Below are 26,019 nucleotides of genomic sequence, written 5' to 3' on the forward strand. Positions count from 1 at the left end.
TAAATCTCCTCAAACCTCTCTTCGGTTACCTTTCTCCCCAATGCCTTTAAGCCCCTCTGATCCTTTCCAATAATAATGGCATTGCCAGCCAATCTCTCTGAAAATGGGTTCAGCGCATACCTAATCTCATTTAATTACTTAGACACACAGGGCTCAGGACACACTCCTCAGGCAGCGCCCCCACTCCCTGTAAGCATGCCCTTTTTGCACCCCATCCACCTTTCTTCATGAATTATGGATCGTCGGCTGCAAGGCGAGGGGTGATCATTCCGCCTGCTCTGTCATAATGCTCAGGGAGAGCCTGGGCTCTGTGTAAATATGGTGCCTGTCTGGGCTTGAGGTGCCCTATTGTGTGTGGTATTAAAAGCTCACCGCTCTCCCCTCTCACTCCCTACGCCGCAGCAGGGGGGTTTCAGGCATAATCACACAGAACTTCCAGCACTCTGCTCGAGTGGAGGCGGCCTCGCGCTGACCGGCATTACGGCTGGCAGTCGTCCTACCTGAGAGGCGGGGAGAAATGAAACGGAGATGGAAACTGAAAGTTGGGGAAATGGGCTGAATCAGCTCCGGTTTTCTCTCGATTTGTCAGCACAAGCGTTGCTTTATAGAAGAAGAAAAAAAAACATCACTGTGATAGGATGTCAAAGTTTTCTTGACCTGGTGATGGTGGGGAAAGCGTTTGAATGGAGGCAATTTGGTGTTTATCTGGGTGAGCTCCCCACACAGGTATCATGCTTTACTCCTTATGTGAGCAACAAATGTTATCCCACATCTTTACAGGTCCAACATTTCCAGAAAAAAATCCGTCATCGTACCTTCAGATAGATTGTCGGGCCAAAATACTGTTTTTCTTACAAGAAGATGCTTTCATTATCATCTATCAAGAAAAAAACCCATACACATGCAGTTTCTACAGATCCATTTTTATACTTCTGTACAGCAGTGGTTCTCAACTGTTATAACACTGGCACCTGCATCTTTCAATTATTGCAAAGTCTTGAGCCATTTTATCGACGCTAAGAACAATAAAGCAATTGGTGTCTTTGTTGAAGAATAGCCTTTGAAAATACAGGTTACGTGTGCACCATCTTACCTTTTTAAATGCAGTTTCAAATGACTTTGACATTTGAAACTGCCAAAAGCGTATTGCGAGCTATGACGTCCGTTAGCAAACACTGAGCTGCACTGTAATTGCTTACAGACTAGCTTGTGGCTAGAGAACTGGTTACGAACATTTCCTAATGCTTAGCCAATATTGTATGTTCTGTGTGGGAACTGGGTGCATGTCAGAACTTTTTTGAAAAAAAAAAAGATCTGAATACAAATACAGGTAATTCTCTTTATTAGCTGTGTGTGACTTCTCCAAAATGGGACACAACACACTTTGGGTTCTGACCCATCAGTTGAGAATCCCGGCTGCACTGTGCCAGTACTGCGCTTGGAGTTGTTTTAGCATTAACCACATATACATTGTCAAACATTTTTCCATATCGAAAAAGTGTAAATTGATCCATTTTTTTCCACGGTCAAACTGTTGCCATCACAGGTAATATTTGAACTAATATTTCAACATCGTTGATGTTCTCAAATAGGTTGCCAATTGTAACACTAATACATTAAAAGGATACTATAAAACCTGCAAACGTTCTCGACTCTATGCTCATCCCTGTTGCTCCTAGCAGTCAACCCCCTCCCTCAATGTTGCACGATGTTTAACTGGCATGACGCTGCTAAACTTAATACTGGACATGCTAGCCGAATTTAAGAGGTATGCTGAGGTCTCCCGGGATTCGCTGAAATCTTGTGTGAGTACAACATTATAATAGTCTTTGACTTTCGGATTCATGCTACCACGAAAATTCGAATTTGTTTGTCCGTTTATATCGACCTGTTAGTCTCCAGGCTACTTTCGTGTTCATGTGGGATGACCACTAGGTATTAGATACTGTATGGGTCTATCCAACGATTGCTGCGAAACGATTGCTTTTTACCATGGCAAAGAGAAACTACCAGCTGGATATCAGGATAACTAATGAGAAATTTAAAGCGCTGGGGCCATGTCAAGTTCAAAGACCTCCTGGAACCTTCTAAAGAGAATGCGATGAATGTGCTTGTCAATGTTACAGTAAACCTCTCTGCAGACACCCTCGGATTTTTGTGGTCTGTCTCTATCAGCCTAAGATGTCCTCCAAACGCCTTGCAAACATTTAAGCCGCCATATTAGTGGAGGAGTTGCTCTGGTTGGTTTCCAGCTGGTAGCCGTCCGGCTTGACAGTGAACAGCAGCTTGACAGAAGATTGCAGTCGAAGTCCCACGGGCAGATGAGGCTTCTTGTGGGGTTGACTTGACAGGGTGGTTGACTTCTAAAGAGGAAGCAGAGAAAGGTCTGGATCACAAATGACAGTGATGGAAGGTAATAGCCGGTTAGCTAGCTGCTCAATGTAAGTCCAGTCAGTGCTCAACTCATATAAACTGTAGAACTCACTTGGAAAAAAAAAAAGAAGTATTTTCTAGAGAAGTAAAAATATACAATGAAGACACCAAAACATGATTGCATACATGCGCACACCCTCTTATCAATGGGAATGAAGCTGTATTCAGCATAAACCAATCACATTTAAACACATTCGTCACACACTGACGCAAAGGCCCATCAAAAGCGGAGATGAAGTGGAGATCTTGGATTTCCTTTTACATGTACTTTGCACGCGTCAATCTCCTGCATCGACTTGCCATGTAGACTGTTCGGCTCTCTATGTCCTCAATATAAAGAGAATGAGGGGAGACGGATTGATTTGCCAAGAGTCAGCTGCGTTCACTCCCATAACGCCCACTTCTACTTGCACTCGTCAAGGCAAGTATCAAAAGAAAGAAAACACCACTCATGCACACAGGTAGACTGCAATTTGCAGTGAAACTTGTGCTGGGCACGAAAATTAGGGGCATTAGTGTAAAGCACGAAATCTTTTGATTTCTGCCAGAAAGCAAAAAAAAAAAAAAAAAAAGACAATAGAATATTTCATCTTTTGTTGGGTTTAATCTGAAACGCTTTAAATTTGTTAATGCTGAGAACAGCCACATCACTGGATATGAGAGTGGGCACGTTTGCACCCACACGATCTCAGTTTCTTTTTTTTTCAATTGCGTTGCACAGTTTATACGTCACAAATTGTGGAAAACCCAATTCCTCTTTAAACGAAAAACAAAAACAATTGATGATGTACAAAGTACATTGAATTTTAATTCCATGAAAAAGATTTTTCTAACAAATCATTTAAAATGCTTTTCCGCAATGAGTGTATAAAGTTAGGAACGTATCAGTACAATGACAATGAGGGTGAAGCGAAGTAAAGTAGAAGGCCACCCTAAAGACTTTATAATTGGCAATGTCACAGTGCTCCCCTTGCCCGAGGAGGAGAAACGAAAGATGATGTCTGTGTCAGCTCTGAGATGGTTCTATGCTGTCTGTCAGGGCCCTGAGCACATTTCCCTGAGCTTGATATAGACGGGACTTGTCTCGCTGCCCTCAGCGGCAGACAGACGTCTCATCTTTATCTCTCCAGATTTCTACCTAATCTGTTTCTCTCCCCTTGGCCTCTCTTCATGAATCTGCCGTAAATCATTTTTGGATTCAGGCCCCCGTTTGCACGCACATTTTCATAAAGGGAGAGGAGCGGGCATCAGATATCCGGACTAAATAGCGATCAAATTACACAGGATATGAAATGCTGTAGTTTGGAATCCATTATCCTACTCAATATGAGCCTTCTCACTGTAATATGTCAACTCTGGCCCCGAAGCGACAAAAAGCACAGATGGTAATGTCTATGTGCAATATACATATGACTGAGCAAATAATTACGGCTGACGGTTGAGGGAAGAGCATTTAAGCCAAGTGCACACAACTTGTTCAAAATAAGATCCAAAAACACGATAGAGCAGGTGGAGACCTTGAAAATGAGTTTGTGGTTGTTTTCAAGCCGCCCGGACCAGCTGCTCGTAGCCATAAACAGACTGCAGTTCATGCTGAGCTTTGCAGTTACATTGATTTCTGCAGGTTAATTACAATGTGTTTTTGTTGTTGGTTTTTTTTTTTTGTCTGGCTATTTCCCCCATTTTACAGTGTGCATGAAAAGTACTAATTGCAGTCAATAACAAACTAATGGTAGTAGTAAATCGGCTATACCTGTATCTGCCTCCATCTGTTAAAACCTCTCTCTCTCTCTCTCTCTCTCTCTCTTTAAAGGGCTCTTCATTCAGAGAAGTATTATTGAAAATTTCAATCGCCATGGCAACAGCAGACTCATTACGTTGAATCCACTAATCGCTAACTACCTCCGCAATTGTCTGTAATTGCTTTGGGGACACAGTTAACCACGTGGTTGGTATGCAGAGCAGGGCTGTGCCTCTTGGTGTGGGACAAAGGCCAGAAATGAAAGATGCTGGTGCACTGTGGCAACCGTGCCTACAAACTCCCTCCCCACCTCTCTCCTCTCACAACAATAGTGCACACTCCATAATAATTATCGTCCGTCTAAATCTCCAAGTGCAATATTAATTAATGGGCATGGTTGCTATGGAGATTGATCACCAAATTATCTGTCAGCAGTATTTAGTCAAATGGGCCTTAATGTTTGTTTGTTAATGGCATTGTAAACAATATTGCATGAAGTATTTTGGTTACTTCCTCAGCGGCTCCTGGGATGCGACGACGGCAGCAAATCAAATAGGCGATGGCTGCTGACAGCATTGGAGTAAGTAAAACTTTGTAGAATTTCGCACATTCATATCACACAGTTTTGTATTGTTGCCGCTAACAGAAGAATTTTGATACAGACGAGCCGAATCGTCTTGTGGTTGTGCGATGAAAACATGAGCAGCTAACCACGTCAGGAAAATGCAGACTTTTTTTTTCGTCCATATGCTGTCAACAGGAAACAACCACTTAAAACATTTTCACATGTAATGTTTTGTAACCGCTTGTTACAAAATGTAATTTTGCATTACTTTCTGGAGTTTTGCTACAGGGGCCACACATTGACAACACCTGACATGTTGAAACTAAATCTCCTTATGGTACCTTAGCTTTGAGTGTGAAATAGTCTTTTGCTAGTTCATAATCGCCCTGGACACAAGAAGTGTGCCTTCATATCATTTTTCCCCCGAATGAATGGAGTATTGTTTCACATATACCATGTGAATAAAAATATTTGTCTTAAACTGTTCTATGCCCCAAATATTTTTGCCGAGATGCAGAAACCTCAAGCAAAACTTAAACTCTCCTAAACGTCAAACGTTCTTTCAGTATGTCTGCTTGACATTGATCAACCACCAAACGTACGTAAATCGCATAAAGTGATCACTGTGACTTCTAGTGCTGAATCATTTGCGTAAGTTTGTGTTGGATTTTGTATAATTTAGAGTTGTGTAAAAATAAATCCATAAATAAATAAAAATAAATTGTTTAGTTATTTTATTTATTTCATTTTTGGTTATCTAAGAATGCAAGAGGATACGCAGTTTCAATTACATTGACGGTAATGTACATACCTGGTTAAATGGCTGTGTCATGATACTATCGCTATCACTGGTGCATTGTTTTGCATGCGTAATGGAAGCCGTACTCCTATTACAGACACGATAATCTCTGATGAGAAAATTATCTACTTTATGAAGCACATCCGAATGTTCATGTGCCTTCAAGAGCAAACATCAGGATTGTGTGGCGCAGACATCATTTCTCAGCTTTTTGGGTTGTTGTTTTTTTTTTTTTTTTGGAGGCACAGACTTTGATGCTATCAATGTCATCATTAAAATGATTCCCACAGATGACTAGTCAAAACATGAAGGGTGGTCAAAGTAATAAGGGCTTTTATGGGTACGTGGTTGCATTCACGTGTCATGCGTGTGCTTTTGGGTGTGTGTCCACGCGTGTGTTAATGTGTGTGCAAGCGAGTGAGTGTACAAGCCGGGGCACCGAACAAACCCTAACCCCTTTGATTAGTGAAAGGCTCAAAGGATGGAGAGGCAATCCGAGAACTTCACAGGCGCAGAGGGGAAATTGCCTTGAACCTTGAGGTGTATGAAAGTGCAATTTGTGTCCCATCTGTTCTGCTTCCCTTCCATTAGGAGGAGGAGGAAGGGTGTTCTAAAGCCACCGAGGAGAAAATGTGAGGGTCTCTGGGTACGCACAAGCTCTCGTTGATTTAATTTGCCAGACGAGACATTCCCCTTCCTCTTTCCATCAAATTCTTTTAGATGCAAGAACAAAGAGTTTTCATTCTCTCTTTTAAAGCGAAGTAGTTTCTTGTGAGGCCTTCGTGATCATGGCGACGTTCTCTTCAACAAAAACAGTGTTCTGATGCTCTCTTCTAATTTAGCTGAATTCCGTCACTGTCATAACAGCGTGCAGTGTCGATCAGCTTCCCTAATTTTATTTGTTGTTTTTTTTTTTTTTGCATGACAGATGCCAAGAACAAGTTTGTTCCCCGGGCAACGGATTGTCGCCATTTTCAGTTGGAGCTGAGGTGTTACTTGAGGACATGGAAAGTGTGACATCAGAGATTAGATGGGCCCGAAGCATGCATGAGGTAAGGCAGCGCAGTGCATTACTTGAACCAGAAAGCGACGCTATCATCGATTCCTATTTTGAGTATATCTGTGCAGGGGAAACGCTTTGATGTGGTGATGGGGCATTAAGTCAACTGTTGGCACTTTAGTTTGCAAGGATCAGCGTATTAGAATAGCTTTTAGACTGCGTGGCAAAAAACAATGTATTTTGTGAGTCATCTTTGAAACGTGCGCAACGTGAGCATGGAAGTTTGTTGCAAATATGAATTCATAAAATGCAAATCAGGACAAAAAAATCTATGTCACTTTTCTCCTGATTGGCTTTCACATTTGAAGGCTTGCAAAATAATTTATTTTGCAAAACATGGTAGGTTAAGAACATCCAAAATTTTTGCCACCCATTCAGTCCACAGTAGCCACTGCAACTTGGGCCCTGTCGTCTTAAAACATGAGGAAAAATGTGTTGCTTGAATGTTTGCTTTTTTTTTTTTTAATGGAATTTAGAATCGAAACAAAAACATGGCTTTTGTTCTTAATTTCTGAGCAAAAATATAGGCCGGTTTAGGAACCAGGCTTTGGGAGGAAATTAGCTGTCACTGCAGCTATGTTCCTTAATACACTCTAATTAACCCATCCACCCCCGGCCCCCATTCTTTAAGTGACCATGAAACAGCAACCCACCTGTGACTTCAAATTGCTCCCAACCAAATGTTTTCACCAGCACAACCCCCCGCCCCCTCCAACACACACACACAGCTCATGCAGCAAATTCCAAACCGAAAACACTCTCATGCTAACAAACACAACTTTACTATTTATTTATTTTTTTTAATTCTGAGGCATACGCCACGGGGTCTTTTTTCTCCCCTTCGATCTGCCATCATGCTTTACATTTTGATGAAGCGTGCGGCCGCTTGAGTCTCTGTGGTTTGGTGTGCTAAATAAGGTATTTCTCCCATTCATACATTTACAGTTCACGTTTGCCCAAAATATGAACGGGTTCATGAACTTTCATTCATTGAGCTTGTTCAGGTACAACAGTGGCATAGTTTTAATGTACCGGTACCAAAATTGTGTTGTATTTATTTTACTGCCAGATTAACAAAAAGCTCAAGTGTGTTGTTGTTGCCGTGGGTCCTCGGTTTACAAAATGCGTAATCAGAGGCCTGTTTTGTATGCAGGTCGGAACGCACTGAAGTCTCTGTCACTAACCTATGCTATGGAAAGTGAGAATTACAGTAAATGTTTGTGTGAAAAACACATCTGGAAATATATGAATTCAAAAAAAATGTATAATTCCTTATTCCTGCGATAAACTTACGAGTACTTATCTTATTTTAGCTTGCTACTACCTTACTTAGTTTATTATCTTACTATAGTAGGCTCACAAAATCGTTCATTGTGTGCAGTTCATAATGATGAAAAATTGTAGGTTGAAATTTTTTTTTTTTCAAATTGATAGTCAGTATCTCAGAGGAGTATCTCATTTTCTTATCCACTTTATCCTCACAAGGGTCGCGGGGGTGCTGGAGCGTATCCCAGCTGTCTTCGGGCAGTAGGCGGGGGACACCCTGAACCGGTTGCCAGCCACACACACACACAGACAAACAACCATTTGTGGTCAGACTCACACCTCGGGACAATTTAGAGTGTTCAATCAGCCTGCCATGCATGTTTTTGGAATGTGGGAGGAAACCGGGGTACCTGGAAAAAACCCACACAGGCCCGGGGAGAACATGCAAACTCCACACAGGGAGGCCAGAGCCGAAATCGAACCCTGCACCTCCGCACTGTGAGGTCGACGCGCTAACCACTGGACCACCGGGCCGCTTAAATGTTGTCATCTACTGAAATCATGACAAAATGATGAAGTGCTGTCAAACCGAGAGTCGTTCCCTGATCTAAAAAATAGAGTGGTGTAAAATCCTCTTCACACATAACATGCGGATTTCATTGTAGAGCTAGTCAGTACCGTGGATGTGAAAACCAAATGCAGTTTCATTCCAGAGCAAAGTTAACTCTAGTCTGGGTGAAGGGTGATTGTATTTGGTGATGAGAGCCCCAGTTTATACAAAGGACAGTGCGTATGTTCCCCCCTTGCCAACTGTGAAACAAATGGCATCCAAATTGAATATTTCAGTCTGGGGGTGTAAAATGTGGGATTTGCACACAAAGACTGAGTGACAGATTGAGAGAGAGGAGAGGCAGCCAACCTTTAACAGAGCTGCAGAAAAAAGACAGTAAATGGCAAGTTAGATTAATAGATTGGCAAGGTCTCACAGAAGATAGGGTAGTAATTCATCGCGTGAAAGAACGAAAGGCAGCATTTTTTTTTTTAGGTCAGAGTTGAGTGTGGAGGGATGATGAAGATGGAAATATGAATACTGAATAATTCAGCTGACATCCTTCCTTGAATCAAAAAAGGGATTAAGAGTGGTGCATGGAGTCAAAGGTTAGAAACAATTGTAGAGAAAGACAGAAATGAGTCAGGTGGAAACTGTGAGACAGAACAGCTGGAAGAAGTGAAGGGAGTGTGCACACTGCGATATTGGGGTCAAGGTGTTATTATAATGCAGCTTCACCTTCACCTTTGGATGTAAATTTTAACTAAAAGTAGACAGACGAAAGAACATTTGGATTCCTATAACGGCACTCGGTAGAGTCTACGTCTCCATTAAGGTTTAAGTGAGCAAAACTGGACAAAAGCCAACCAAAAAATAATAATCATGGCGTATGTGTCATATGCGCGTTTTTCTGTCCAGCCACATTGTGGAGTACATAAGTTCGTCCAAACAGCAGTGGGAGCTCTGATAAATGAGACATGATAATGAATGGCCTGGCTGCTTGTCATCAGAAAACAACATATTTGCAAGTCAACATAAACTTTAAATTGTGAACTTTTTAACTTCAGGTCAAAGCAGAATATATAAGTGAAAGATCATGAAGCACTGTATTTTTTATGATTATTTTTATCTATTCATATGTTTGTTGGCAGCGGGGCTTAATCGTCCATGTGGTGTGCGTGTATGAAAGGGGGACAATTTGCGCGAGGGGAGGCATTGCGACATCATGGCGTGAGCTTTGCACGTCGTGAGCGCTCCAACCTGCGCTTGAAATGTCTCAAATTCTTGCAGTTCCACCCGTCCCTTGTTTGCATGCTGGGTTTGAACCGATTTGTCTATTTTAGTCCTCTATATCTGCATTTAAAGCTTGAAATCACTCATACATAATCACGTGCTTATAGTATCTTGTCTTCAAATCGACCAATTTACTGAGGAATTTCAACTCGCCATCGCCGGACTACAATTGTCTGCCACATTATATCCAATAACACACAGACAACTGAGGATATTTTTTTTGTTTTGTTTTCCTGCAGCTCTGTCAAAATACAGTCTGTCTTTCCATGAAACGAGTCCGCGGTGCAAAAAAAGTTGTCGAGTAGGCAGAATACACCCTGAAGTGGTCGCCAGCCATTCGCAGGGTGCACAGACAACCAACCATGCCCACTCACAATCACACCAAGGGACAATTTCGAGTGTCCCATTAACCTGCCATGCATGTTTTTGGAATGTGGGAGGAAACCGGAGTAAACCCACGCAGGCACAGGGAGCACATGGAAGTACAACTACAGGAAGGTCAGAACCCAGTATTGAACCCGGTACCTCTGCACTGTGAGGTGGATATGCTAAGCAGCCAACCACAGTGTCACCCTTGCATAAGGATGTATACAAATAAAATCCAGATTAAGTTTAGACCACATTTGGAATAGAATATTATATGAATATCATGACAATCGTTCACTAGAACAGCACTCAGTAGGGTGTAAAAAAAATCAAATAACGGCCGTCATGTTTTTTTCATCCAACCGCATTGTGGAGAGCATCAGTGTCTGCAAACAGCACAGCGGTTTGTGCTCTAGTAAGAACAAGGTACTAGATCAAGGCATTACACGAGCTGGTTTTCTGTCATGAAATAAAGATGGTCAGCAAAGTTTTGAAAGTGCAAAAGCAACGGATTCGTAGCCATTTGGCCAGTTCGCTAATCTGACATGGCAGATGGTTTGTTTCTCAAATCCATCTGGAAATGAATCAACGAAAGCTATTTGGAATGGTCGGCAAAAACATTTTGGAAGCTGACTGGATGATTAGCATTCGCGTTAGTCGAGGAGTAAAAGCTTCCTTGCCAATAAGATTTGGAAAACTTGCTTGAAACCGACCCTCTACATATACTGTACATCCGAATCACATATTATTGTCTTTTTCATCACCGGTTATATAATTGCTAAAGTATTTCGACTAATGGTATATTTACCGTGCAGTCATCTGTGCTCAATGTTCACTTGCTTCAAAGGCAATTTGTAGAGACTTGAGTTTGCAGACCGAGAACTCAATGAGACAAGTGCGTTCATGGTGATTGCCTCCAGGAGACGACGATGCTTGACTTGTGGAGAGGTTTGCTGCTAATGTGATTAGCTGTCTGTCTCCAATTAAACGAGAGCAAATAATGAAACCAGAGACAAAGTATCCTATTGTCCTTAAGCATCTTGACAGATATCGTCAAACCTGTTCCTTTCTTTGCTTTGACAGCTTTTGTTCCGCCTTTCATCCCTGTCCTTCGTGCGTTTTAGAGAAAGACAGCAGAAGAGCGTGCGTGTGTGTTTTGGGGGTGAAAGGAGGGAGTTCTCAAATCCCAGTCGGCTCTAGGGTGCTGTCAGAACTGATAGAGCTCTATCACGTGCAAAATTGGGCCGAGCTGAGCACTAGAGGATGACCCTCTGTCCACTGGAGTCTGAGAAATGCAGTGGCGGCTCTGGAAAGGTGAAACATGGGTAGCAAAGGGGTTGCAGAAGTCTCAGTTCGGGAAGGGGGATGGGGTTGGGGACCCCCCCGCCCCACCCCCAACACACACACACACACACACACACACACACACACACACACACACACACACACACACACACACACACTTCAAGTTAAGGTTTCATTTTCTGCTTTCTCTGGCAAGTTTTATGCATGTCACATAAATAACAGTTTAATATTGAGCACTAAACCGGTCCTTGTAGGCTATACAAAAACAATTCTCATCAATTACAATAAAAAAGTACATTTTTATTAGATATTTGACAATCTACATTTAGTCACAATGTATCACACCCTCTATATTTATGAGATATGTTCACAAAGAAGCCAATTTACTCACCTCAACTGTATTTATAGCACATCGTGTACACACAGTTGTGTACATGCAGCAAAAAAGTCATACAGAAACAAACAAACAAAAACTAATCGTAACAAAGGCAGTAAAAATCACAAAAACAGTCAAACTTAAACCAAGTCTCATGCTTACTATAAAGCAGGGGTAGGGAACCTATGGCTCGCGAGCCATATGTGGCTCTTTTGATGATTGCATCTGGCCGAAGACAGTTGGGATAGGCTCTAGCACCCCCCCGTGACCCTTGTGAGGATAAGCCGATCAAAAAATGGATGGATTGATGGATGGATGCTATTGACATATTTATTGGCAACAGTCGGAGTAACAGCTGGGGTGGCAAGGCATGTGGTGGCAGTAGCAGCTGCCACCCCTTGCCGCCTTGTACAACCGCCTCAACATGAAAAAAACTTAAAGCAGCTGCTGCACAGTTTCTATTAGGAAGCTTGAGAAATTAAAGAGTGCATACCTTTTCTGCAGCTTGTTAGGGCCTGTTAGAGTGTTAGTGGTTAGTGGTTGCCAACTTCATTGTCAGACTTGTAATCTGAATATCAAACCAGTTGAAAACATTGTCACATTATTTTTCAGTGAAAGTATTTTGAAATTAAATTAATGCTTAAAAGTTCAACTTAATGTGCGCTGTGACATTGGACAGTCTCCAACATCACTTTAGGAATTTAACAAAATCAAATATGCTCGCAGAGTGGGAATGATTTCAATGAAAGCTTTCAAGAAAAGTTGACCTTGGAGTGCTTCAAACTTTTTTTCTAAACTGAAAATGTTTTATTACCACTCATGAATAAGCACTAAGCTTTTCACAAGTTCTTTTTCCTGCGTTGTTTCAACACTAACACAGAGTTTCTCCTCCAAATCGTTTGTGTTGTAACACATTTCACCGAGCCAATTGTGTCCTTCAACCGCCTACGCATGTAGAAATCATTGGATGACATTTTGTTCAGTCTATATTGTCTGCCCTCACTGGTAGCGACATTCGTACAAATTCACACTCTACTACAATACAAAAGAGTTGCGTCAAAATTGCGCCTTTTCAAATACACGACATGAACAACATTTAAGACGCATGTTGATACACCCACAAGTCAACTAAAGCAACAGTTGTGTAGGAAATGGTCGGTCGATTTTTTTGATAAATTTTGGATTATGGGGACATTATCCACAGACATGTCTCGGTCTCCACACTAAAAGCACAGTAAGGACTGTTTTCTACTCTGTGCTTTGATTCATTACTGGCAAGTTTGGCAGCAGCTTCTTCACCTTTCGTTGCACATTACATCAGATGGTGGAATGAGCACCTTTATCTGTACGACAAGATATGCACTTATTTGTTTTCTTTTGCAGTTTAAGATTAACAATTTTTTGTTAAGATTTTGATTTTGATGCAAATTAGGGATGCAGCAAGGGTTGTCTGGGAAAACACTACCTTTCATCCCGCAATGGCGCACAAAGGTGTGAATGCCCGTTACACCCAAGTCTGTTATACCAAAAGAAACAAAATTCCACTAATGTGCAGAATTTCACTGTGACTTGTGCCAGGAACAAAAATCGGGCCCTATATGTAATCACATTGCGAGAATAGCTCACTTTACGTTCGGTATGAGCACAGAATGTCTCTTATCTTCCTGTGTCAACATCAGAGCTCTTTCCGTGTTAGTTCAAACATGCCTGCCAGCTGGTTGCATCTATGATTGGCTGAATGTGCGTGGCAGGAGGTTCACGGGACTTACGCCCACATGTCTTATTTTGTGGAAGCAGTCAATGGCATTGATAGAGCGTGCAAATTATGACATGGCAGTCGATCACGAATTTTGCATCATAGGCAAAATATCAAGCGATTTCGATGCACTCGATCAGATCAGATCAGTCTACCCCGAGTGAAGTCAGAGGACCTTCACCTGTCACACACACCAGTTCCAAGATGACTTGCGATCATGAGAAGCTCTCAAATAACAGGAGGAGCGTTTGTGTTCTTGGCAGACCTGCCTCAACCAGCTGATGTGTGTGTGTGCATGCACGTGTGCAAGCTTGTATGTGTGGACTTGAGAGTAGTGTCATTTCTGTTGAGTTGTGATGGCTAGATGCGGGAACCTGCTTTTAAACCCCCTTCCAGTTTCTGAAATATAACTTCCCTTACCATATAGAACAATTTCTTTTTCTTTTTTTTTTTTTACAAGGAGCAGGCGCAACAATGAGATTCAACAGTCCCAGGTGTGAGTGCTGTGACACTGTGTATGACCTCCCTATGCTTTGGCACGATTCTGCTTCCTTCTAATAGAGACATATGACCTGACAAGGTGAGATAAACCACGTTTCATCTCCGGTCAGCTGTAGGCTTTCTCTGAGGTATCTGGTTTTCATTTAAATTCTGGAAATAATCTTGTCAGGGTACAAATAATTTCTGAAGTGAGGTATTTTATAAAGTAGCAAGATTACCCGGGGAAAAAACCCACACAAGCACAGGAAAAACATCCCAAATCCCCATGGCAAGGCCGGAGCCTGGATTTGAACCCTCAACCTCAGGAATGCTTCCACTCGTCCACAGTATCGCGACAATTTAACCCGTTCATGGACAGCGGTTACGACAGTGGATAGCTCATCATGTTATCAGGTTGCATGGTGCATGAAAGGGTTAAAGTGGAGTTTGCAGTTTTACAACTGCCGGTAAGGTTTGAATGTAGTAGATTTGCTTGACTAATCCCTGCCCTAATCCAGGCCCCTCACAAGTGAACATGCATGAGATGTGCAATGTACGCGACATGCACCGCAAACAAGCCGATGTTAGCTACGGCTACTATGTTGGTAGCATGATTTATTTCCAATGTTGTGTTTAGATAACACTCAGGGCTGTATTTTTGTGACAGGCGTAAATCAGGTTCAGGTGGGCGCATAAATTAGTGCAAAGGCAGGTTAGTCCAGGTGTTTCGCAGATGAGTGGAGGCCAGCGTATCTAAATGGTAAATAGCTGTCACTTATGTATTACGTTATACCTTGGGTACTCAAAGCGCTTTACACTGTTACCACATTCACCTACTGCAACTGTGCGTTCAGCATCTGCCTCAAGGACATTTTTTCTCAAAGATCAATTTAGGTACTAATGTACTTCTGTCAGGCCAGTCTGACAGTTTTAATTGAATTGGAAACCACCATTGATATGTTACATAATTAAAATAAACATGAAGGTGCGCATAGGGTTTTGTCGCGATTTTATCATTATATTTTCAATTTTTGTCTATAGGGGGCTATTTTTTTTTTTAAAAACATCATTAGCAGGGTATGTTTTAGTTATTTACAACCATACAACAATATCCTTTTCACTACAATAAAATTCTGCGATGCAAAGTTCGAAATAAGCACTTACGCATCGCGGTTTGTGAATCAAAATGTTGCACCTAGAACAAATACATTGAAGCGCAAAACTGCATTTGTTTGGGAAAAGGCACAGCTGTTAAAAGTGATGGAAAATCCCTGAATACTAACTCCTTATGCTCGTAACACATTGTTATTGTTCTGAATTTTTAATTTTTTATTTTTAATCATCAGAGTGGCTGTCGCTAATAAGATTTTTGCTATAATTGTATTTCTCGTGAACAGCAATTGTAGCAACTTCCCATAAGAACACACTTCAAACACAACGGCTAATACACAGCCTCAACTGTGACTGGAGCGCATGCATGTTTGCTCACGGCTTCCTGCGAGAGACTGTTGAGGCTGAGGGCGGTGTATCGTGAAGACATCTCATCTCTGACTGGTCATACAGGAAACCAGATGCTTTTGAAGATTAAACAAGATGGTGTGGAGGGGAGGGTGATGGGGTGGGGGGGGGGGGACTCAGACAGACACCCCCATTGTGTACCTTGAATGAAAACAAGGTTGCAAAGCAATCAACACAATTTGCAGGATTGTCAAAAGAGGATAACCATCCTCGTCCCAGCCTTTCATTTATTTCAAAGTAGTTTTAAGAACCCGTAGACAAACGCCTCTAAAATCTTGTCCTATGCAAACCCATATTCCAAAAGTAAAATAATCAATTTCATTAAATGATGTCAATACAGAGCAAGGGAGTACGAGCCAATGGGGGATGGCATACAGTAAGTCACTGTGACTTTTGGCAGCCCTCTTTATTTGGAGCTGCAAATATAAATCAATCTAAAAAATAAATAAATAAAAGAACCTTTCAATTGAGCCTCGTTTTAAACTCCATTTTACAATTTAGTCTTCATTTTCAACCCAAACAAGCTGAAAACTGATATTTGCGCTTTAACTTTTCTCTTGTATTTATTTAGTTATTTATTTTGCCCCCCCCCCCCCCCCCCAAAAAAAAACCCCACTGAACCCGAAACCACTACCGGTACTTGTTTTCACTTATTATTCTGACAATGGCAACCATGGCTACGATGTTTCCCAGAACTGCTGTCTTTTCGAACCCTGCCCGGAAACGTTACTTTTGGTAGCAATCATTCATGCTGGTGTGGCAACACTATTTGGCAACCAACTGATCTGTGTTTAAGGTAAGAGGATGTCTTGGACCAAAGCAGGATTGCAGCACAAATCCTCACTGGTGTCCGTTAAGATGTGATTTCTAGCAGGCACACACAAGAGGTCGAAGGATGTCGTAAAAACTTCAGTTTATCTAAGTGAAAGAGTGTTTCTTCAACCAGGCCCGCATGGCTGCTTTGGCCCCTTGATCCCTGTCCTGGCTTCCCCTCCTATCAACATCTGGCTGTCAGTAGGAAGTCTACATACCGGAGACACATCTATTCGCCAAGCCAGACATAAAATATTGCAAAATATACGCATCTTGTCAAGCTTGCAACAGAAGAATTTTCTGCATGCTTACTCTTCTTTCAGGCAACCACCTCTCACTCCACACTGAATAAACTTAAATGACACAGTAATTACAACATTTCAAATAAGGCTCTTCTTTTGTTTTGTGTTTGTTTTATTTTATTTTACTCATTTGGCCATCAACCTTTCAAAATTGTGTTACATATTTGGCGTCAACATCGAGCCACCTAATGTCATTTACTCGTAATTTCCCGATGAGGCCGACTACTTTTTCAGTCGATACCGATCACCAATAATTTTGTGCTATGTTGTGGTTAATACAGATGAGGTAACAGATAAAACATATTGTTTCAAAACTTTGACATTACCAAATATGCCATAAATCGACAGTAGTTGAAGCCGCAAAACCCGACAGCCAACATTTGTAAAAGGCACTGACACATCTTATCTGTCAAAACAACCTTTTCTGCATCAGGCTCGGTGTGGCCTCCTCCTCACTTGCACTCCTCATATTGGGATCCCCCAGGGTTCTATTTAAAGTCCCTGCCTACTCGTCATCTAAATGCTTCCCCTTGGAGAGATTTTTTTTTCTGACATGATATTGACTGCTATGCAGATGAAAGCAAAATTCACGCCTCTGAAGCAGTACACTCTAGATAGCGCCCACATATTAACTTGTCGATCTAAGACATGGAATGCATGTCATAAAACGTTTTTGCAACTGAATGACTCCAAAACTGAATTCATTGTAATCAACCCCTCACATCAATCATGTCAACAACCTGCGCGCCTCTTAAAAAGATCTTCGAGGAGGCTTGATTGAAACTTAGTTTAGGTCATTGTCTTCTTTTTAATGTAGCCTTTTCTAAAGGCGTACGTTTATGACCTTGCGTTTAGTGAGTTGCTGATTTTTCAGCTTTGTTCAGGCATGCATGATTTATCCTTTTGTCAAATTGTTTTTTATGTTGTATTGTGGATTGCACAGCACTTTTTAACTTGTTTTCGAAATAAGTCAGGAGCTTGTTTGGTCCAAATGCTTTCGTCTTAAACAACGAGAAAAGGGGCTGGTCAATAAGTGGCACAAGCTCTATGCTTTTATTCTCAAGGTGTTATTATTATTATTTTTTTACTGTTTTTAGTAAACTTTGAAATGCTTCTTTCACAGGCAACAAAATATTCACTTTGACCTAGCACTGCTATTTGTTATTTCTCCAATACATAGTAGTCGCAATGCTTCATGTTAAGGAGATTCATTCATTTTGCTGTGTTGAAACGCTGTCCCCTCCTCTTTGAATTTTTCTAGCACGTGTATTGCAAATTGCTTCTTCAGACACTAGATTAAATTTACAGACAAGCCAACCACATTTCTATTCCATTTGTGCCTTTGAAGAAAGACTTTTTCCTGACGGTGCAACTCTGCAGGCCTTGTCCCATGATTATGATTATCAAGCAAATATGTGGACCATTTCTCTCTTAACCGAGCAATCTTTAGTTATTCAAAACAAATGCCAGCACTTACTGTACATGTCCGGGAATTTTCTTGTTATTGTTGTTGTGGACTTTTTGTGCATCTGAGAGTGTCGCCGGGTGTCACATCATTAATCTGGTGGCAAATTTTCTGTGGATGATTTCTTTCCTTTCTCTAATGTGATAGTTTACAAGTTCTACAAAAGAGATCATACCTTCATTCTGATCCTCACAAGGGTGGCTTTTTTTCAGAAATATTTCCTTGGTTTGTTTCTGATTAATTTGTCCTCTCAGCGTAGAAAGATCGTACTTGCTTTTTTCAAAGACAATTTAAGAAACGCCATGAAGATGCAACCCTGCATAGAGGTGTTGTCACTCTTGCGCATATTCCGTCTCATCGAGCCTTATTCTTCCTGATCTCCCCTTGCCCTTGCTCCCACTCCAGACGACTCCTCCTTGCCTGCCACCCATGTGTGCCCTGAGCTCAGCCTATAACCCGTGCGTCCTCTAACCACTTGACACCTTTACAGATTCATCCCCATCCCTTGGCAGACGGCACGCACTTCGCTCGCGGGGCACAATGCAGCGATCCTGGACAATCAATGGTAGATAAATCAATGCTATCTCTTTTTTCCATGCCTCTGTTGCCATTGATTTTTTTTTCCTCCCCCTGTTACTTTGCCGTGTGTGGGAAAGTTTGCTCATTTAAAGTGAGTTCACTTTCAGGAACACATTTTAACAACACAAGGCTGTCAGCTCCAAGCCAGACGCTAATGTTAGCATTGGACAGGGCCTAAAAAGGGCTTTAGTTATGAGATGCACTGTTCAAACAGAGGCTGGAGTGGATTTATTGAATGGATTTATAGTGAGCTCTTTTTTTAACAGAGGCGTGCCCAATCTTGCCTTGATTGGAAGTTCTTTTATTTTTATACCTTAACAGTGACAAAGCAGCAATGCGTTGATCACAAGAACGAAGGAGGCCCAATTAGTGTTGGCATTACTCTCATGTTGCTGTTTTAGTGAAGAGCTCATTGCTATCAAATACAATTTCGCATCCAATCTGCTTGCTCTGCAGCGTGTCACTAGCAATGATATCTGGGAAATGCACGTGCTCAGATATATTATTTTGAAAGCTCCATTTAATATAGCCCACAGTAAATTATCTACTGTGATGTTTCGCTCGTCTCCCCCATAAATAATTCATTGTTTTTATGTGCCCTCATGCCGCCTTGGGGGATTGGAACAGCTGAGTGTTTTCACAATGTATTTGTGTCCAATCTTCTGTGTATTGGGCGTGCACTAATCAAACCAGAGTACACATGCCTTGAATGTTTGTTGAGTCATCTGCTTATCAGCTAATCAAATGACTTGTTTGCCTTCATGCCTGGCCCGCCGTGGCGCCTGCCCTTGATTGGCTTGTTTTCTATTGATTGTTCATGTGTTTGATTTACGGTAAAGCCTTATGCTATATGTAATAGGACTGAAATCCGCAGGCTTTGTTGTGTGCTCAGCAGCAATAAGGAGGGAGACGGGATTGAAGCTAATACAGGATGGACTTGGGCACTCTATTGTCGAGAAACGTTTCTGCCTTTCACGTTTTACTTTTCTCATAAAATCCCGGGCCAGGTGCAACATGTGTAACTATGATGCTGTTGCATGAAAGTGCAATTCATAAAGCGAATTTAAACGGCAGTGTGGCCAGCGTGGTGACACGCATCTATAGCGGGCATTGGGGAGCAATCAAATAGGGCAGAATTGATGACCTGGCTCACAATGGATTTCTTGGAGCAGGCTGCCAGACCGAGGTAATACTTTCAGGCTCTTATCAGCGCTGGCATAAGCTGAGTGCTGCATCACCCACTTCCCAGCGTCAGCTTATTATGAGTCCATGATGTGTGATTGCTTGTCCTCCCCCCTTTGGTTGTCTGTGGCCCGGTGCAGTGTTGGCAAGAAGAAGAAGAATGAATGAAGATGAAAAACACTCAAGGCTGCTTATGACATTTTTTCTTTCTAAAAATATATGTTTTGCTGACTCAAGCCGGGCAGAAATGTGTATGATGGGATTTTGCAAATTGACGTACAGTGTAGTTGCGTCACATTTTTGGAAAAAGTGCGCAAAATAGGATGGAATTTAGTTCATAAATGTGCATTGTATTGTTTTGAACCAGTAGTGCATTTTCGGATAAAAAAAAAAAAGTACATTATTTTGCACTCTCAAATCAGAGGTGTGTAGAAATAATTTTGCTGTATTCAGTCTGAAGTAAACTTTTGGATACATTGTCAGAGTAGTTTTAATGCAATTAAACTTTTTACGTTTGCTTGAGCATTTTTTGAATTACAACTTTTACTCAGTTTCACTTAATGACATCACTCCCCCTACTTATATTTTTATCTTCAAGTATTTATTATTACTTGCGCAATCTAAGAGACTTGATACATGACTCCATTTCACTAATCAAACTGAGCTTGGCGGTCACATGACCACGCCTTAAATTGTGAGTGACTCATTTATGTGGAAGCTGGCAGAAATCCATATATACCTTTCAAAATATTCCCAGCTCACACGCAATCCGAGTGTGGATAAGTGATATAGAAAACGGATGGATGGAAAGACTATGAAAAAAGATTAGCTATGGAATGAGCCGTCATTTGTGTCTGCCTAAAAATGCCAGCATTTCGCCCTACAAGAACTCCACTTGAAAGTTGAGAAACACGTAATAGGCCGTCTCGGTCTGCATTTGCAAAATATATGTAAATTGCAGTTCGTTCAACCCTGTTAACGCTCTATTTAGAAAGTTCACATTCAAAACGAACAGGAAGAAAAAAACGCACCACAAGGCTGCATGTTAGCAGAACTCACATTGTCTTTTGAGTAATGGAACAGATACAAGCATTGTTGATAAATGTGAGGGAATCCACTTGCTGAAGAAGTTCCATGCAACCAATTTCCTGTGTATATATAAGAAATATAATTACATAATTAGTCATCCCCCGCTTGGTGACCCTATATGCTAGTTCACGCGTGTAAACAAAGATATTTAGTCTGACAATTTTTGTTGCTGTCTTAACTTTCGTTAATGTTCCTTAAAATATATATATTCTAAATTTGTGTTTTACTGTACAAGGGTTATCCTCTGTGTGCAAAAAAATATTTTTAAAAATACTGTTCTGTATGAGTTAAATGTGACTTTTAACGCAACCTAATCCACTATGCGAAAAACAAGGCGGTTCTATTCGTTTTAGTTTTAGTCCTATTGCATTGATTTGTATGGTTGCGGTGGCATAGCAGTCGTTTTATTTCTCAGTATTGTTGTCAGACTTGAGTTCTCTCCAATAAGGCATGTCAGAGTTAACCTTTAAGTATGCTGCCGAAAGATGAATGAAGTGCAGCGGAGGATAAAACGGTGATTAAAGATCTCAATTTGCATTCTGCCACGACAATTAATATTAGACGTGTCTTTTTTTTCTCTCCCTTTTTTTACGCCGGTAAACAACGTGGTTGCAGACGTTCAGACGCCATGCATCTCTATGGTAACACCCGTCAATTATCGTTGATTGGCGGAGCCGTGGGAATGTTTGTGTTGGCCGGCTTCGCTGATTGGTCGGTGGGCGGTCTGAGCAGCCTGACGGGCTGCAGCGTTCCGGGTTATTGTCAGTCTCAGCAGCTCGGCACCAGGGCAGGATCGCCGCATCCCGGAGCTGCCAGCCCTTTCATCCAAATTCAACCTTTTTTTTTTTGTTTTTGTTTTTTATTTTTGCTCCCCCCCCCCCCCTTCCTCTCCCTTTATTGGTTCATGCACCAAAGAGAGCAACACGGGGTGAGGTCAGTGCGCAAGTGCAGCCGGAGATCCACATTGTGGATGTGGAGGCAAAAACATCTTCGAGGGGAGAAAGTGACCGAGCGGAGCCGGATCGTCGGGATTTCTTTTTCCTTTCCTCACCAGCCCCTGAAGATTCCCCCTTTTCGGTCTCAGTTTTGATATCTGTCAATGCGCCATTCGCACAGGATTGCCTCGATTTTATTCTCACCTTTAAATTGTCATTTTTACACCACTTTAAACCAATGCGTAACAACTTGGATCTTTTTTTTCCTCTCTCTCTCTTGGAATTGTGGAATACCTCGTAGCGCATAAATCAGGCACCCAATCTTTCCACTAACAGCCTCGTTTTTTTTGGAGATAACAGCGAGTGAAATTAAAAGCAACCCAGGACCTTTCACCTCGCTCCGGAGGAGAAACGTCGACCGCTTGAAGCGCACTTTGCGGTGCGCAATCGTTTCTCCGAGGACCTGTATCTTTCTGCACCGTTTGCCCTCCGCTCAGAATTTGGCAGTCGGTCCGAGAAAATTTCAAAAAGCTTGTCAAGTGTGGGATTTAAATCGCTACGGGTGGAGGACGAAGAAGAGGATAAACTTCATCTTCGTTTGACATCAGCGCCGCCGGATCGGAGCAAAATGAAGCATTTCTAATTGGGGAGCGCACAGCTTTTGCTCGGTCAATGTTCTAAATCTGCATGGAGCTCTAGTCTGCACTACGGAACAATTTATGGTAAATATATTTATGTATTATTCAAAAGTCATGTCTTAAGGGCTCCCCCCTTTCAACGTTGAACGCACTTGTCAGAATCTTGCGCTCTGTCTTTGAGTTGCTAACGAGATAGTCAATGTTCGTAAAAGCGGTGGTCTTGCTTAATGATGTCCCGCGTGCACGGAAGACCATTGTTGGCATTTGTGTGAGCCACAATAATAAAACACAAGTGTCGTAATCGTAAAACGGACATGTTCGAAAGGCTCCAGGAGCCACTTTGAAGTGTGATTGAACGCCTCCGCGGCCGGTACCGCTCCTCCTGCGGGCTCTGATCCAAACGTGCGAACCTTTTCGCTGCAAATGTCTGCTGCAATTAGTGCTTCTTCACCCCTGAGTGTTAATGACAATCCACTGCGCTTTTATAGTCTTCCTGCCATATTATGGCAGGATTTTTTTTTTTTTTTTACTGCAGGTCTCGTAAAATTCACCCGAGATGTGAGCGTCCAACTGTAAAACTTTTCACTCGGAAGGATGATGGGGGGGGGGGGGGGGGGGGAGCTTGTGCGCGTGCCCTCTGCAGGCAGACACAAGCAGCCAAACACACACACGCGCACACAGCCTTTAACGCGACCACTGGCTGATGATCTTGAATGTACTTTTTTTTTTCTTGTCATTTCAACGGGAATAAGTCAGACACTTTCAGCTCCCGTGAATGAGCTTCCTATGCGCGCAGATGCACACTTTATTACTCACTTTATTAGGTCCACGTATCTCCATCTACTCTTATGAAATCTTAATAGGTTGTTATATGGGGTGGTGTTTAACTGCACAGCCGGTGTGTCACTAATAATGAAGTTGGGTGCAGTCTTGAAAAAGTACCGTTACTTGGGAGTCAAATTATTTGCATTCTATACATTCTGCGTTGCCGCATAGCAGTACCAAAACACAAAAATCTCCCGTATGTGCCTTTTGTCAAAGTAGCTATCATATAATATAAAAGACTGAAAGAAGACCCCTGCATTATCGGTTCGAGCCAGGGTAATAAAGTGTCCAGTACAGATATGAAGGATCGTGATATGATTTCCGCTGACTGTGCAGCAAAAACGTCTGCACGCATACGATGTTTTAGCATTATCCTTGGAATACACAGTAATGTTTCCCCCTGTCTGGAGCCAGTCTGTCTCTGCCCTGTCGACATGTTGCTGGCTGAATGTAATATGGCCAACTCCCTCCACCCCTCCCAACATGCACCCCAGCCAGGGCACCTGCCACGGAGCCTTCCTGGCTGTATTGAATAAAACATCCAGTGATGTATGAGGCAGGGGGCTGCACCCGAGGGGGCACAACTGCCTCATTTACTTCCTCCACTCTGCGCCTCTGACCTGCTGAGCAAATTGTGCTCATATTAGCTCTGCGGCTGCTCCTCACCTAAACAAATAGTCTTCCCGGCATAATGCTTGTCTTAACTCAATGTGATGGTTGGACGAGGCACCGAGAAACAGCGTGACAGAGAAGCTTTAATATCTAGGTCACTGAATTACCTTTCTGGAGTTTCTTTCTCGCTCTCTCTCTTTTTTGCCTCTTTATTCACTCACTTGCTTTTGAAGCCTTTTGTTATTTTCCTCTCACTTTAGACCTTCAAATGTCATACTGCAGACTTTAGTTTTCAACTCGTGTCTCGTTTTGCTTGTCTTGTTTCCTGTTGTTCAATCTTAAGAAATTCAGTAGAACTCCTGAGGTTAAACACAATCCATTCCTGGAATGCGGATCAGCTTTTTTGTTCCAATTGAAAATCAATTCTTTTCTTCAATTCAGGTTCAGGTTCCAGGTTCAGTTTCCATCAGAGAGCCTTTGTGAACTGTAAAGCTAACAGGTACTAACAAGTAACATTTGTTCATTGACAATCACGTTAAAAAGAAATGAACTGAGGTTTTATAATATTTGGAGCATTTAGAGGAGACAGGCATTACAACTTTTCTAAAAAGTCATACGAGCATAAAACACAACGAAATTGTGATAACACTTAAAAACATATTGAGCCAGCATCCCATTCTGCATTAGACTCTGTCTGACTATTAACGTTCCTGTCAAGTGAAAAAAAAAAAGTCTTCTAAATTTGACATACTACAGGAAAGAGTGTTGTTAACAAGCCTATAATGAAGAAAAAAAATCTCCACCTATATAAAATTAGGCTTCAAAATGGTGAAAAATGAAAAATGTTCTCCCAGCACTCAGGTGCAATGAGCATGTCAGCCAAATGCGGTGAAAACACAGCCTGCTAAACTTTCAACCGTCGAAATACATTTGTACGTCTAGCATATGCCTATATGTTAGAGCCACACAAATACATCCTCTTTATCCTCCTTTCGCTGGATGGAATATATCCCACGTAGTCGTCACGTCGCGATAAGAGGTGCTAATCGCCTGCTAGCTTGTGGGCTAACAGCCTTCTGGACTCTGTGGACCGGCTGTGAATGGCGTTCAGTACGTCAACAGCTCGCACTGTCTTGTGTCATGTGTGGGTCCACATAACAGAGATACGTCAGGGAAAGTTGAAATGTTTATCAAACGCATGCACTTTGTTTGCTAATTACAAAGGTACACAAAATAAATCAACCACGAAGATTATTTCGGGAAACCAGCAACTGCATGAATTCTTAGCCCGAGTACAAAAAACGCGCTCCATCTGGGCTAGTACCATTTCATCCCGACAGTAAAAGGGGACTTGTGAATACATATTAAATGTACCATCAGTATGCCATCTCTGTAATTTGCCCCACAGCTCCTTAACAATGCGGCAATGAAAATAAGTAAAAACTGAAATCACATCTGCTACTCATTCAGCCATTCAGAATATTTGAGCAATACACCAACCAAATTAATGTGAAAAAAAAGGCCTTTTCTTAAATTACACATCAGTTTGATTGATTGATAGTTTGGGCACCTTAACATATTCGGCGCTTATTAATGCAGCTGCCTGCAGTGAAAAGAGAGCAGCGGTCTTGAATATCGTTTAAGTTGCTGAAGTTTAATTTCCTGCTCTGTGTATTAATCTCTTCTTTAATCCTTGCATGGTTTGATTGTCTCAACACCTACCCGGAGGCAGCCAATCTCATTTTAGCAATTAGAATGACTAAAATAGTCACAGTTTGAGTGTGTGTGTGTGCACGTTTTACGCTGATTAATAACATTTAGGGGACAGATCTGTTGTCCATACGTTCACTCGATGTCAGGCATGATGAAAAACATACTATGCCTTTGAACCAGACAGGCAGAAATATATCTTTAAACCTGGCAACATCAGCAGACACTTGAAGCCACATTTCCTCTCTAAGCTGCTCATTAGACTCTTGATCAAAGTGTTTAATTTCCTGAAAAGTTTCACGCGCAGGCAAACAAAAGAGACACATCCTGTCTTTCTTTTGCTTTACACTGCTACATGATT

At 41.8% G+C, this 26,019-nt stretch overlaps 1 protein-coding gene and 1 long non-coding RNA gene across 3 annotated transcripts in view; one reads left to right on the top strand and one right to left on the bottom strand.

Annotated features, from left to right (window-relative positions):
• Positions 1-1,325: 1,325 nt before the first annotated feature.
• LOC147204815 (uncharacterized) lies at positions 1,326-18,530 on the bottom strand. The gene is made up of 3 exons (XR_015100979.1): positions 18,264-18,530; positions 18,101-18,184; positions 1,326-2,363 (listed from the first exon to the last, which is right to left on the bottom strand). It is a non-coding gene; the product is annotated as an uncharacterized LOC147204815 (long non-coding RNA).
• Positions 18,531-21,721: 3,191 nt separating this feature from the next.
• Positions 21,722-26,019, top strand: part of fam222aa (family with sequence similarity 222 member Aa) — a 55,414-nt gene continuing 51,116 nt past the window's right edge. For both annotated transcript variants that reach the window (XM_086111833.1, XM_086111832.1), the window contains exon 1: positions 21,722-22,595. The gene's annotated coding sequence lies outside the window, so the exon portion shown is untranslated. The remainder of the gene's footprint in view (positions 22,596-26,019) is intronic.

Source organism: Hippocampus guttulatus, chromosome 5 (assembly GCF_054856545.1).
Source record: "Hippocampus guttulatus isolate MCC_2025c chromosome 5, RoL_Hgut_1.0, whole genome shotgun sequence".
In the NCBI taxonomy this organism is placed as follows: domain Eukaryota; kingdom Metazoa; phylum Chordata; class Actinopteri; order Syngnathiformes; family Syngnathidae; genus Hippocampus; species Hippocampus guttulatus.